The sequence below is a fragment of the Sitophilus oryzae genome, unplaced genomic scaffold, assembly GCF_002938485.1.
Source record: "Sitophilus oryzae breed Bouriz unplaced genomic scaffold, Soryzae_2.0 scaffold_574_pilon_pilon, whole genome shotgun sequence".
NCBI lineage: Eukaryota > Metazoa > Arthropoda > Insecta > Coleoptera > Curculionidae > Sitophilus > Sitophilus oryzae.
Window position 1 is genome coordinate 444,735 of NW_022147167.1, and position 16,681 is coordinate 461,415.

Genomic DNA, 16,681 nt, shown 5'->3' on the forward strand with positions numbered 1-16,681 from the left:
AAAAAAAATGTGTATATAAAACAAAAACTATTCACAAATAATTGCATTTAAGCGTTTTCATTATGACGTCAAGGTATTTCAAGATTTCTTGATTTCTTGACAAGAAATCTTGGCATTGACATAAGATTTCTCTCAGTCTTGTCTTAAAATCTAAAATTACTTCTTATCTTGATCAAAACAAGATCAAGACAAGATCTTGAAATTTTTAAGAACTTGGCGGCCTCTATCGATAAAAAAAAAACATATACTATCTCGTACATGGCACAATACCGCCTTATAGCTGTAATAAAATAAGCTAATCACTGGGTCTCAGTAGGAAGAAGTTATACGTAAGTAAGAAAATCGCACAATCAACCATGAGGGTTAAGATCATTTAACCCTATAAACGGACGATTCCTGGTCATTCCAAAAAAAGTTTAAGTACGGTATCCCTACGCGTAAGTGCGAACGTACGTTGTCGTTATCGGCCGTAGTCATCTGCCACGGTGCAATTAATATTGGAAAATTTATAACCGTGCCGATCCGAGTACACGCCGTGTGAGAGAACCTATCTGTTATAATAATGGGCTTCTTTAGCTACCTTACGGCTACTCACCAGCGATATTAATCGCGGTACCATCGCAGCGGTAACGCGTCGATTCGATAACATCGTAGGCTTTGCGTGAGGAACACCTAGTAGACTGGAAGGCTAAAAATAGTTCTCCGTACTGCACACAACAATACCATTTGAAATATACCAGGAATTTAAAATTGTAGTTTTACAGTGTCCTCAAAAAGTTTTAAGGTGAAGGTACAGGGTCCGGCAATAGTGCGTCGGGCATCTGTAGCTCCTAGAATAAAAAACTTGAAAATTTTGTTTAAGTGGAAACCTAAAGTATGTAAAAAGTATTTTAACTTCTATAGGGTGGCTCAAAAAGTGTTAGTGGATCTGGATGATTTTTTTTTAAATGGAACACCCTGTTAATTTTTGCAAATATATTTCGATAATTTCAGAGAAATTAAAAAATAATATTTTTAAAATATATATTTTTCAGCTTTTCTTAAAAAAAATATTAAAAATACAAGAACTATTCTGAAATCAAAACTATATTAGGTATTTACTTTAGATGGTCTGTTCTTACTTTGCTATAAATATGGTAATCGTAAATCATACAGGATGTACAATATTCTACGCCAAACTTCCTAAAATATAATATATTTTTTCTTTGTTTTTTTTAAATGGAACACCCTGTATATTTTTTTTATTAGATCGATAGTTAAAAAATGAACATTTTTTGTATTTAAAGTATTTCAAAATTTTAATAGTTTTGCAGATACTTTCGAGGCGTTTGTTTTATAGCAGAGTATCTCCAATACAAACAGAGATAATGTCGTGATTAAAAAAACAAAATGCTCACAAAAGATACACTACCAGGGGCGGATACAGGAATTTATTTTAGGGGGGGGGCAAAATAAAAAGTAATGTAGAATATACTTTTTAGGGCGTCATTTTTAACCCAAAAGTCTAAGATTTAACCCAATTTAGGGACTTTAGGGGGGGGGGCCGGGCCCCATGGGCCCCCCCTCTGTTTCCGCCACTGTACACTACATTGTGATTTGATTTAGCAATAGCCACTATAGCTGATGCACCCTACAGAGTGTTACAAAATTCGGGCAAAAACTTCGTCTTATTGTTGTGCCCTGTATATGCTCAAAATAAATTTGGAATAAAAATTTCTCACGTACCTAGCATCCGTTAAGAAGGAATTAATTTACAACTTAAAAAAAAATCATCAAAATCTAATGAGTGGTTCGCGAGAAATCCAACTTTAAAATTGGGATTAGTTTTTAGTGGCCGGTTTTATTTGCCGGTGAGTTTATATGTTTCTTTTATCGAGATCTACCAGCCCTCAAAATATTTGCACTTATTTAAGACTCACACTGTATATTTTAAAGTCGGTGGCCAAAAAAAACATACTTACATATATATTATAGTATGTATTTTTGGCTAACCGCGTGGGTTTAGAAATATATCAATTTTTTACTAAAAATCCGTATAAATTTCTAAAAAATACACAAAATATATACGAAGTATATTTTTCAACTAGAAATATTTTATACTTTCTTCTAAACTAAGCGTAAAAAATGCACAATATTGCAAGGTATATAGAGGATGAGTATAAGAGGTGTTGCACTAATTTTACCTTTTTTACTATTTAGTCAAATAAATCATTGATTATTTTTTTTGATAAATTAAATATATATCGTATTTATTTATTTTCCAAGTGAGAAAATCATCAGGCAGTTAATTAAAAATTTGTTAGTTTTATTTCACTATATTGCAATCCCAAAACCATGCCACACTATGACACTATCATCTATTTAAAACCAATAAAATATCGAATACCTATAAAGGTATTTTACTACACGCAACGATTTGATCAGCATGCAAAATCGCACAGTTCAGATCTTAAGACCAAATCGATAGCGATCTATTCACACTACACGCGTTTAGATTTTCGGAAGTAATTACCCAAGTGCATCAAAATTACCGATAGTTTGTCATGAAAGCATGTTATCTTAAAACTGCATGAGTTTATATTCATATTTGACCATAAGAATAATGGCTCTTCCAAAATATGAATATAAAGGAATGCTGTTTTTTTATTGACAACATGCTTAAATGAAAAATTATCAGGTTAATTTTGATGCTCGAGTGTAATTCGGTAGAATATTTCCCGAATAAAAAACATGAAAATACAAGTGAAAATACATAGATTTTAAAAAACATTTATTTCAATATATTAATTTTTTTTTTAAATGAAGCAAGAAAAAGAAACAGAACTTATAATATTAGAAATTAAAAATTACATGAAGAATTGCATTGAAAAACACAGTTATAAAAATGATTATGTTTAGATTCCGTTGCGGTACTTGAAGATGCTGAATTTAAAGATGCCGAATTTTTTTTTGAATTGAAATTAAAAGAACCTATAGCAGGTACAAAAACATTAGTATTATTATTAGAACATGTAGCAGTTTCATTATCTCTCATTTTTTCTACCAAATTTGCATGATGTTCATCATTGAGTTGAAGGTAAGGTTGTTGACTTCAGGTTTGCGTGCCCGGTTATTTTGACCATTGTGTTCTCCTCAACCCTCTTTTTTCTTAGTGTCGACACAGCTGCCTAGCGAATGATTAGTAATTTTTACTTTCTCCGTAGCCAAACCTGATTTTTTCGCTTCGATAGACACCCATTGAGCAATCGTATTTTTCCCAACAGGAAGGTTCTTTAACCATTTTCCAGGAAGGATTTACAGTTAAAAACAATTTTGGAACATTAATTAATATTCTTTTTTCCATAAATTTTTTGAATAGCCTTGCTGGACATATATCCGGTTTCCTATTTATGACCAGCGATTGACTATATTCGGCGAAACTTACCCGCTTCGTATGGGATTTTTGTACATGAGTGAAATATTCTAGGAAATAATTTTGTCAGTCTATAGTCTAATACAGTTCCCGCCAATCTGTGGTTCATGCAGTTAAAAATATTCAGCATGTCGAAAGAATGCAGATCTCATCTCTTCGACTGGATCGTTCAAATGTCTCAGATATTGTTGCGTGTAGGGCCCTTTATATGTATATTGTAACCTATGAATTATACCAATGAGTTATAGATCACGTCAGAATGAATAAACTGTATATTCATCACATTCGATATTTAGAAAAAATAAGTATACATAACACCGAATAACAATTTCAGCTATCAACACATAAATTGCAAACTGTCCCACAACTATTTTATCATATTTATGTCTGTGTAAGAATGCTGAGGTAATTAAAGCAAAAAATTTCTCGAAATATGTGCTAGAACGTTTATGTTTATTCCCTTCCATTCCGAGATCTTTGCAACCGTTTAATCAACCTTGTTAATTACTGGGTGATACTAATTATCCCATTAATAACAATTTATTTATTGCATGTTCCACCTCCATTACCCAAGATCCCTTTGATCAAAAGTTTATTAAAAATTACACTAGACAGATAGCGGTAATTTATGAACAGATTAATATGAAACGACCTTGTTAAAGCCAGACCGAACAAAAAAAAACATTTTTATATTACTACTTATTACTTATTTTTTTATGAACTTAAACCGTGTAATTCATTTTATAATTTTGAAAATTAGTTCATTTTATATGGTTCTTTTATTGTCATCGGCGGGGATTGCAAATTTACCGACTTTTCAATTTACCGTTAATCGGTAATATAAAACATGGAATTACCGGATTAGGAACATGACAAAAACTAAAAAAGAAATTACATCCCATCAAAAAGTCTTGCAACGCAATTCTTTCACTACAAAAAGTTGTGAGGCCTTATGTCAAACCAAGTCAGTTTATTCCACCTAGTTTTTATGGAAGCACGTATTCAACAGAGATATCAATATTAGACATCTCTGTTTCCGCGATAATAGTTATTTTTTATACAAGACGATAAAATGGTATTTTATCGTCGACCGAAAAGAAAATTCACGAGCGATGAAATCGCGAGTGAATTAATTTCGCTTATATGAACAAGCGAGAAATGCATTTTTAAAAATGAAGAACGTCTTCCAGAACCCCAGATTGGACCTAGAGGTGAGAACTAGGCTCGATAAGTGTTATGTTTGGTCAATCCTATTATACGGAGCAGAAACATGGACACTGAAAGTTCAAGAGATGAATCGCCTCGAATCGTTCGCAACATGGACATATCGAAGAATGCTTAAAATTCCATGGACAGCCCATATCACAAATACCGAAGTCTACAACAGAATAGGCAGAGAGAGAGAATTGCTCAATATAATAAAAACAAGAAAAACATCATACTTAGGGCATATATTGAGAAATGAAAAATACCACGTCTTATGAAAGTTAAGGGTAAGATTGAAGGAAAGAGAGGTCTCGGCAGGAAGAAACTATCTTGGTTGAGAAACATCAGAAACTGGACTCACCTAACTTTTGAAGAACTTATAAGGAAAGCCGAGAATCGTGAAGATTTTGCCAATGCGATCGCCAACCTCCACGAAAGAGACGGCACGTAAAGAAGAAGAAGATATAAAGCTGTCTCTTTAGTTGTCAGTTTTGAGTCAATATTTTTTAATTCCCTTTTGTGTCGATTGCTGATTGAATTGGAGCCAGAAATGGCCCAAAATGAAATAAGTAAATTACCAACAGATATTCAGGCTGAGGCGACAAACGCCATATCCAAACTACTTCCATTTAAATCCCGAATAACTTATGAAAAGGAAAACACTAATTTTCAAAAATGGAAGCAATTAAAAAACGTGGGAGAAGAAATAAAGTTTTTAACCTATCCTCGCTGTTAAAGTATTATTTAATCTACCATTGCAGTTAAAGTACTATTTTATCTACTATTTTTGATAGATATAAGGCAATTTTAACAGCTATTTTGCTATGAAAAAATGATAATGATTTGGCAATTGCACCGCACCACAACTATAAAAGTAATTTCGATTACTAAGTAAATCTAAACTATGACTATAAACATCTTTCTCGGGTATGGATAAAGTATTTTAATTAGTTGAATATATCATACCGTCAATTGTCAAGTCATCATCATTATTAGAGAAATAGAGATGTCTAATATGGTTACTAACAATTTATAACAAAATTGTTGTATAGGTGCTTCCATAGAAACTAAATAAAATAAACTTTATAATGGAAAATTGCGTTGCAAGACTGGGCATATTTTTACATTCTATGTTTTTGATGGGATTAATTTAACTCAGCCAGATATTTGTGATACTTTTATCTTATTATTATACAATTACAATTATTTAAGTGTGAAATTATGTCACGAATTTCAGCCAAAATACCTGAGAAAAATGTAATTGTGTCCGAATTACGAATCGTCCATTTTAATTCCTGCAGCTTCGTAAGATGTTCGCCGCCTTACCAATGTTTAAACTCAGAGTTGTGTTTTTGTAATCTACTTTTTCAGCACATTATCCTTTCGCTTTTCGAGTGTTACTGTCTTTGATGGTTCCGCCAACGTAACAAAAAATTACCTTTCTCGACCATCCAAGCGCTCATTTATGTTTTGAAGCTTCTGGAGAGTAAAGTTTCGGATAGAGGACATAATTTAGTATATGTGAAAGGCTATGAGCGGAAATGTCGGGAGATAAAGCGCAAAGTTATGACCGTTCCTTCCTATTCGATTGCAAGGCGAAAAGGTCTCACAATTTTTTTTCTGGATCGGTTTTCTTCTCTTGTTTATTTTAGTATCGAATACCGGCGTATAGTTAAGAAACGGCCGTCATGAAGCTAAAAAACAATTAAGAATTTTTATTTTATAATTATTGACAATCAACTTATCAACCAAAAGTAAAAATTAACCTTTATTACTTCATCCCTGAGGCATTATCACAAGTTATCGGCTTATAACACTTTTGGTTTAATTCCATTTTTATCCTAAATTTGTTTGCAATAATCTACCTTCAAATTACTAAAAATTTATAATACGGCCCAGAGAAAGCTACAATTAAAATACCAGCAAAAATATGATTTTGTCATTGTCAAATTCAAGGTCACATTTTTTTACAAGAATTTACATGGTTTGAAAAGGGTGCTTATCGAGGTGCTTATTTTTTTTTCTGAATTGGAATGATCATCTACAAAAGGACTAAAATATAGTTATATAGTTGTTTTATATATATATATTATAGTTGAACTGACTAGTATTCGCGGTGTGTCACTTGATGCTGTTCATTACTCGATTACCCACAGGGCCTGCGCATAATTAATAATTCAATAATTTAACAAATAAAAGAAAAAATTGTAACTAAAGGAACTTTATTAAACTATACCAATTAATAAAATGTTTACATAATCCCTCGTTTACAGCCAAACGATACCCCAAATGATTGTGAAATTCACGACTCATGATACAAATTTGTTAAGGAAAGAATCTTTAGCATCCCACGGAGGTGTCGTTTTCAATCCATCTAAATTTCTGTATTTAATGTGCCCATAAAGACGGTTTCTGGAGTGTTCTCCATAGGAAGAAGTCGTTCGGCAAAAGATCCCGTGGTCTTTTCCTACTGTATCCCTAATAAACGGAAGTCAATTGTTAGGTTAGGTTCTTTTCTTCAACATGATGAATATTCAAGTCATTGTTGTTTTCTTCCTGTTCAATTACTTTCGTCTTCACACTTCCATGTACTTGTTTTCGGTATAGACTTTCCGGAGACTACGCTGCGAACATATCTAACACATCCATAATTATTTTATACAAAATTACTCTCTTTAGTACCTTCAAATTTTTGTAAACAAAATATAACATCGAATTTGACAATGACATAATCACCATTTTTGCTGGTATTTTAATAATTGTAGTTTTCTCTGGGCCGTATTATAAATTTTACTAATTTGAAAGTAGATTTTTGCAAATAACTTTTAAACGATTCTTCCAAATGAAACGAAATTCTATACAAAATAAAAATAAGCAAAATAAAACACTAAATCACCACAATACACCAAAACTAGTTTTGTATTGTGGTGATTTAGTGTTTTATTTTGCTGTGTAACACCAAAGGTTCCAACCCCCAACTGTAATAATTAAAAAAAATAATAAATAGAAATAAAATAATAATATTTTATTAAGTAGCATAGTTTAATAAAGTTTCTTTAGTTACAAATATTTCTTTTATTTGTTAAATTATTGTGGAAGTATGTGGTATGAGTGAGGCCTCCAAATGATCAAGTAATGAACAGCGATCAAGTCATAGTCCGTGAACACTATTCTCAGTTCAACTAATTCTTTTGTATATGAATAATTCCAATTCAGAAAAAATAACCACCCTTTCCAAACCACATAAATTCTTGTAAACAAAAAAAATGTGACATCGAATTTGACAATGACAAAATCATATTTTTGCTGGTATTTTAATTATAGCTTTCTCTGGGCCGTATTATAAATTTTTAGTAATTTTGAAGGTAGACTTTTGCAAATAATGTTTAGATGCCTATTCCAAAATGAAACGAAATTCTAGACGAAAGACGAAACAAAAAAGTCTAATACAACTTATGCATAAAATTATCAGGAGAGGTAACATTTGATCCTTTCAAAATTTACATGTAAAAGTTCCTATGGCCCGTGTTCCGATGCACCACACGGTATAAAACGAATAATCCAATAAAATTGTCATTTGAAAAAAAAAAATTACTGGCAAACTGATTTTATCAGAGTTTGTCAGCGACTGTCTTCTGAGTGTAAAATAAACAAAATCGGAAATTTTCCCCTTGCGGTTTTTGAGCAATAATTGAGGGTGTTTTTTTAAACTGTACTGCAACGAAATAATTAGACGCAAATTGTACATAAGAACATTCTCTATAAGTTCGCCTAATAAATTTTTTTATAAGTTTATTATTTCCGGACTTTTTCGGCCGTTTCATGAGCCCTTTGGGGTGGTTTTCAAAAAGTTTGTTTTATAACAAATTGACCTGTATGAAAGTTGTTCATAACAAATGGACAAGCAACTTTTCCCTCATGATTTTTTTGTAGCTTCATTATTTTTGGAGATCCAGTTCATGAACAAATTGGGGTAGTTTCATAATTTTTGTTTAGTTCTACAAATTTAGCAACTTAAAGGTGTTCATATTAAAATTACATGCAAACTTCCCTATGATATGTATTTTTATTTCCCCAAAACGAAACATGGAATTCATCAAGAGAATGAATATTATAATTTTGTTTTTATTTGTATCGTCTTCTTTTGTGTGATGGACCTGGCGTTGGCTCCTCAGATTTATTGTTGGTTTCTTCGTTGCTTTGTATGAAGTAAAAAAAAGCTACCACCACTTGTTCATGCTTTGGGCGCTATCTCCATAAATAGTCAAGTTACAAAAAAAGTTCATAAGGCAAAGGTATATGAACTCTTACTTTGAACGAGTTTCCTAGGGTGAATTTGCTGAAAAAAGAGTAACATTGAAAACTACCCTAATTTGTTCATGAACTGGACGCTATCTCCAAAAATAATCAAGCTACAAAAAAAAATTCGTGAGGAAAAGTTGCTTGTCCATTCATTATGAACAACTTTCATACGGGTCAATTTGCTGTAAAACAAACTTTTTGAAAACCACCCCGAAGGGTTCATGAAACGGTCGCTATAAATTTATAAAAAAATCATTAGGTGAACTTAGAGAGAATGTTCTTATGTACAATTTGCGTCTAATTATTTTGTTGTAGTACAGTTTAAAAAAAACACCCCTATTGCTCAAAAACCGCAAGGGGAAAATTTCCGATTTTCTTAATTTTACACTCAGATATGACAGTCGCTGAAAATTTCTGAAAAAATCAGCTTGCCCGTATTTTTTTTCACTCTCTATACGGCGATACAATTTTACTGGATTAGAAGTATATAAGGGAAAAACCGAGGGAAAAATATAAATTAATAAGTAGATTTTGATTCAGTGTTAAAAGCTATTTTATAAAGCTACGATAAAGGCGTTCTGAACACTTTTCAATCATATCGGCTCGTTCCGTAACTGGAAGTTATGTAATCGTTTCAATTTTCTTTTGTCAAATTGCACCTCTTACTTCTGACACCATCGCCGCTTACCATCTTCTCGGCTTCACTCATAAATATACCTCGGAATTCTGCTTTTACCGGACCACTACGTTTATCATTCGGTATCTTATTTATTGTTACTACGTCCAACCGTTGACTCTGTCATTTATCACTAAATGTACGTTGTGCTTTAGACGCTCTATGGTGCAAAAATTGCACAGGTGCATCGACTTAGAAGGAACCTAGATGATTCTGATAGAACAAAAATATATATGTGATATAGTATTTTGCAATTTTATAAATTTTTGCAGTTTTTTAGATCGTTTTTTATCATTTTAAACTTTGATGAAAATATGTCAAAAACCCTCTGCATATCAATTTTGATTTGTATAACGCACCAAAGAATTTCTAAGTCGTGATAAATTTAGACATCATCATCATCATTTTCCGCTTATTCGACCATTTCCAATTATGATGTAGCCTACATACTCTATACTTAGGCTCATTGTTGTATATTGTTGGCTATGAGAGCCCAATTTATCCCTGCTAATTTCCTAATATCATGGTCCCATCTCAGGTTTAGTTTTCCTCTAAGTCTCTTAATTCCTCGTGGGTACCATGCTGTAATTTTTGTTGTCCATCCGTTATTAGTTCTTCTTGCAAGGTGTCCTACCCATTGCCATTTGAGGAATTTGACTCTGTGGATGTAAAAATATTGTACTCCATCTATTATCTAGATCTTTTATAGTATCCACTCTATTCTTTTACCGTCTCTCTTGGTAAATCCTAGCATATTTCGTTCAATAGAATGTTGTGCGACCTGCAGTTTCCCTATGATGTCCGTTTTAAGTGTCAAGGTTTCGCATGTATAGGTCATGGCTGGTAGTACACATTGTACGAATGTTTTCTTCTTTAGATAGAGTGACATTCTAGATTTGAATATGATTGAGTTTCTTCCATAATGTTTCTTCTCTATGCTAACTAATTCAACTTGTGAAGTTCCCCCGTTTTGAGAACGCTCACGGACGCCGAGTTGCCTTGGTTCGCTTCCTCGGGCGCCACCCCCAAAGTTTAAAGTGTTTGAGAGACCACTAGTGCCAGTACGGGTAGCTTTTATACAGTGGAGTTACCAGGGAGTGATGAGATGAAAAGAAAATAAAACACACAATTAACTATAACGTAACACTAGGTTTTTATTTAACAAATTAATTATGTACAAAAGTAATCAAGGAAAGTTTACGTTCCCGTATTCTAACTATAAATAAATAAAATAAATGTTTAGTACCCCGTAAAGCAAAATTTATAATAACAGCCGTGCAGTTCTGATCGATTATTTCCCAATACGTAACTCTCTGACTGATTCTATCACGCGAACTCAAGACGCGTTCCCGAAGTGACGTTCTATTAGACACGACGACGCGAGTTCCAGATCGGCGTCGGATTTAGCGGCGTCCCATTGGACATAGACACGTAAGTACCCGATTAAATTAAATTAATTAAGTTAGCAAATTTAGACATTATTTATCATGGCATATGGTTTTGTTTCATCTGATATAACGCAGCAATAACCAGGATAGAGCTGGTATCCAGCTTATTGCTTATCGCAGCAGTGATATGTAAATAAATAAAAACTATTACTTTAAAATACTTCAAAATAAAACAAGCAATTGAAAATAGGTTATGAAAAACTTGCAGTACCCGAATAAGAAAGCAACTGTGATTTTTTTTATTTTTTAATGCATTAAAAAAGAAAAAAATGTGTTAATGCTAGAAAAGATATTGAAAATTCAAGTCAAATATATTTTCACATTTTAAAATAATTTGTTATAAGAGCCTTGGTAGAAACGTAAAGTAAAGAAGTCTTAAAAAATTGTTGGTGGGTTTTTGTCCTAAATTGTTTTTTCCTTGTTTATTTTATATTATAAATTTTACATACATTTCAACTAGTACAATAACTACATAGATACTGCGATATTCACGCAAAATGCTACGATGAAGGTACGTACCAAAAAAGAAAATATTATAAAACATCTATTGCATTGTTATATACATACTTATATGTTTTTTTTTAATTTTCATTATTGTTTATTATGTTTATTTTTAAATTCGATGTATATTTTTAAATTATAATTAATAACTATATCCATAGAAAACAAAATTAACAGCTTTATTTTATATTGTGACATACGATTTTTTTATTTTTGTAATTTTTTTATGTATTCTCGATATTATTTTAGATAATAAATAATTTTTAAGGAAGCCTTAAATGCAAGGCGAAACTTCAAACAAGATGTACTAATTTATTTCAATATCAGAAGAAAACCTCAAATACCAAAAAATGAAACACTTATTATATGTATGGATGCATATTATAATATTTTATATTCTGCTTGTCCTGGAAACCCAAGTCTAACTAGTCTGCAATATACTAAAATGGTCTAAAGATCCCGTGGATCCTTATTCCCCAAGTTTCCCCAACACAATAACTTATGTTAAGATAAAAAAATTAAGCTTTTAACAAAAGATAATGTTCGTTAATTAGTTGCATCTTCTTAACTAATCTATAATAACAATTAATAGAAAAGGATATAATATAGATTTTAAATGCAGGTAAGAATAATTTATAATTATAATTTTTATAATTATTAGTTAACAATTTCAAGACTACACGCAATCCGCATTAGACACAGGTGCATAAATCCAGGTGGCTGATTGGTCGGAAATGGCAAAAACGCTTCTGATATTAATGGAATTTACATGGTATGAGCCTGATTAACATTTGTAGTAGTTGTTCCTAGATCGGACGCAATAGAACGGACTTTTCTTCGTGATTGTAAAAAATGAGATTTTTGTTATGCAATTTGTACTAATTAACAATTAACTGTTCTGTTGAGTTTTTGCTGGTTTCTCTTTGGAGCGTGTTAATAATAATTGTAATTTTCTCTGTTATTAAGATAAGTTAGTGTGAATAAGTAGATAAAAAATAATTTTATTTCATTACACGATACTATAAATAATATAGTGGATAATCATGTAAAATTAAACAACAGTTCAAGAAATTCTGAACTACGGCCATCATCCTTATAATAGTATAAAATTTAGAATCGACTATTACTCATTAGATATTTGAACTCACATGACTTCTAACATACGTGTATTATAAGCAATACATAGATTCACTACCCTTCATAACAGGATGATGGAGATTTCAATAATCATTTATTCAGACGCTCGCCTCGTCTAACCTTGCTTAACTTTAACAATCTAGAGAATCTAGATTGCTAATAAAATGCATTTACCCAGTAGCAGGTATAGCTAGAGAAATAGAGCTACATCAAGTCTGTTTTAAAAAGATATATATCTTAAGTCTCAAGTCATTTCTAAAATCAAAATGATTTAAATCTTAAGTAAGTTTCAACATAAAGTTCAAATGGTTTCTGAAATGAAGTCTTTTATTTCAAGTCAAGTCATTTTTGTAAAAACTTAAAGCAATTTAACGTTATTTAAGTCGTTCTTATGACTTACTTAAGTCTATATTTTTTATTTAAATCATGATTAGCTAGTAAGTCAGTAAAATGACTTAAACCAATATAACTACCCCCATTTCAAAACAACCAGAATTCAATTTAAGTACCTATTTTTTAAATTTTAGTATTAATTTTGATGTATTACCAATTTTTTTATTAACTATATTATTAATAATTTATTCTAGGTACATATATAAGAATAAATCGACTTAAAATAAAACGATTTATTTGTTTTCAGAATAATATGGTAAATGTCCCAATTACCGTCATATTAAGAGAATATCTCAGTTCAGTTAGCAATAAAATCCGATTTATTAGTTTACAAGATAATTAAATATGACATCAGGGGACATTTTAATTTTAAATTTAAGTAAAACTTTAATAACTTTACTGATATTTTTGACTAGGTATTGAAATAAAACTAAAAAAACTACAATTGCTCCAAATATCGTCACCTCTGTACCTATACAGGGTGCTACAAATTCAGCAATTTAAAGATAATATTTTTAACTTTTTTTATTGTGAATTTGAAATCTCAGTGTGCGATCTAATAATATGCGTAATATTATTCGTAGTTATTATAAATAAATCTTCTACAAACTAGTTTCTAAAGCTCTACATGTTTGAAAGGGTTACCACCCTCCATATTGCTCAAATTTATTTTTCGTTCAATTTTATTTATAGCACTTTGACCTTTCTTCTTATATCCGAATGCATTTTGTACTCTTTATTGTAAATGTTGAGATGTATTTATTTCACTTTTACAAATGACGTGAAGTAATGTATCCATTTGTATATTATTTTTTATTATTTTATTGCATTTGATTTTACATATTCAATGTTTTACCCCTTGTCATTGTTAAGTTTGAAAGCTTATCAATAGTGTAACGATGAATAGATTAAATATTAAAAAAAACAGTGCCGGACTTGAAATTAGTTTAAACAAATTGTGTTCAAATGTCCAAAACAAAAAAAAATTAAGTGTAGCATATCGTTGTACTCAGGAGACCGAGTTCTTTCAAAACCTGAAATAAAAAATGCAGGTCAAAATGTTGTTTTGGCCATGCCGATTCGAATTTTAATTTTCTCGTCGCAGTTCCATTTGTTATTGACCACAGAGTAGAGATACTTAAACCTATCCACCTGATCAATGATATCACCGCTTACAGTGAGATTAACATTTTGGATTTGTCTACTAATCACCAATGTTTTATTTATTTAGATATTAAATTTGAATAAACAGAAGATGAAAGCTAACACAAATATATCATGTCGTGTTTGTCACATTACCCACAGAATAGAAACATTTCGTTCTTGCTGTCTGTTTTGCATAAATAAAGCAAGAAAGTATTTCATTACAACAAATTTTAAGTTAGTTAAACCACGTGTGGTAAAAAGCGTAACGTCATTTATGAATAGTCATAAAACTACTGATACTTTTCAACGCACCATTAACGAGAGTGGTACTAGTAAATCACTTTTGAAAGGTATTCACCACTAAAGCCATCTGGGTCTATTGCTGATGCGTTATTCTGCACCTGTGTGTAGATTTTTAGTTTTTGTAGAAATAAAGAAATAAGTTACCTACCACAACAAAATATCGAGACATTGATAAATGAGACAGTCAACAGGTGGATATCGTAATAATAAATATTATAAAACACGATAAATTGTAACTTGGTAAAGACGTAACTGCGATGAAAAATTATGGACGAGTAGAGAAATATCAGAAAAAGATATGATCCGAAACGAAGCAAGATAATTTAAACCTAATATATGTTATATATAATTATATCCATGCATATTATTTATAGCGCTATTATTTGTTTAATAATTACAATAGTTTACAAATTTTAATATTTTTATATACTTTTGGTGAAACACCTATTTTCGTATTATACTACCTCCTATACTACGAAAAAGCTGCATTCGAAAAAAATCTATCACGTCACATTTTTGTACACTCAGAAGCAAAAAAAAACGCTACGGAGAATTTAAAGTGTTATATTTTTGTTACTTTTAACCCTATATTTTCATGAATTTTTTAGCAAGCTGTATATAATTATATCAATTTTAATTAGTTAACTCAGATTTTTGTAAACTTTAGTATCTGGAATATTATACAGGGTTAATCGAGGGGTTGTTTTTTTACTTTAAAACTTTAAAACACCTTGTGCAATAATTTCGTCTGTAAATTTTCTTAAAATATAATTTTACAATCGGAACCATGACTCCTAAGCATTTTGTTTTTTAATTCATGTCAATACATGCTTTGGTTAATTTTTCAGAGCGAAATGAACTGATCACGATCAACTTGCAATTTTTTGAATTACCATTACTCTTTGATGTATTTTTTTAATCCGACGAGATGGTTTTTGGCGACTGTTGTCCTAACGTCATATTACGCCTACATTGGATACCCTGTTCTAGATTTTAAAAAAACGTTAAAACTAACGATATACAGAGTTCTGGTTTCAATAAACATTAATAACGATAACAGAACTTACAATATTAAAAAAAAACATCTGTAATACTCAAGTATACAAACAGAAAATGAAATTGTAAGAAATATCCTAATACATTGTATTGCCTCCCTTGGCTGTTATAACTGCCTGTATTATACGTCCGTCCATGCATACTGTCATTGTGGCTGCATATGTATATCATATTGCGTTGTTTTCCTATTCTTCTTTAATGACCAAGCGAAGTCCATTTAATGTTTCTGGTACCGCTTTGCGACCTCTAATCCTCCTGTCAACCATTTCCCAAACGTCGAAGATGAAGGACAGTTCAGAGTAGCACAGATTAGGTATCCTATAAGATTAGTACCATTCCAAGTTACGGATGGAGTCTTCCAGATTCTACAGTTCCGCTTTCAGTTGGTTTCCGTTTGGAAAACAGAACGGTTCTGGTCCAGTTAGTGGAGTGTTCGCTCCTTTTCTAGCTAGACCATTTGCTTTTTCATTGCCTTCTATCCCTTGGTGAGCAGGCACCCAGAGTAGGAGAACTTTATTTTCTTTGCCTAATTTGTTGTCTTCTAGAAACTAATTTTTTGCAGCTCTGTCTGTAAGTGTAAGAAAATACACTAACAGATATGTACAATGATATTCATTAGAAATGTATGCCTCGCTTCTTTACATATTTAAAAATTAACACTAAGTAGTAATTATTAAATTGAAATTTGACGTTACGAAAACCAAATTTTCTTGTTTCTTTAATTAGAAGAACAAAAATCTAAAAATGTATCAAAATTCAAGGTATAATATAAAGTGAATTTTAATTAAGGCTCTCTTAACTTCACTTTATCTTTTTACAGCGGAATCTAGATAGTCCTCGCATATTTTCTTGTATACAAAAGACTTGTCTTATATTAATAAAAACTGGACGATGCACTTTACGATGCGAGGAAAATGCTTAACATACGTTTCCTAAGACATTACCATTAAGCTAGTCCAGTAAAGGACCGAGCCGTCGCAATAAATAACACTAATGCCACTATTATATCCGAACGTACTACTGAAAAATTAAAAAGTGGCTATTACCAAATACGACCATCTCTTTTAATTAAAATATTTAAGAAGAGTAGGCTCTTTAAGC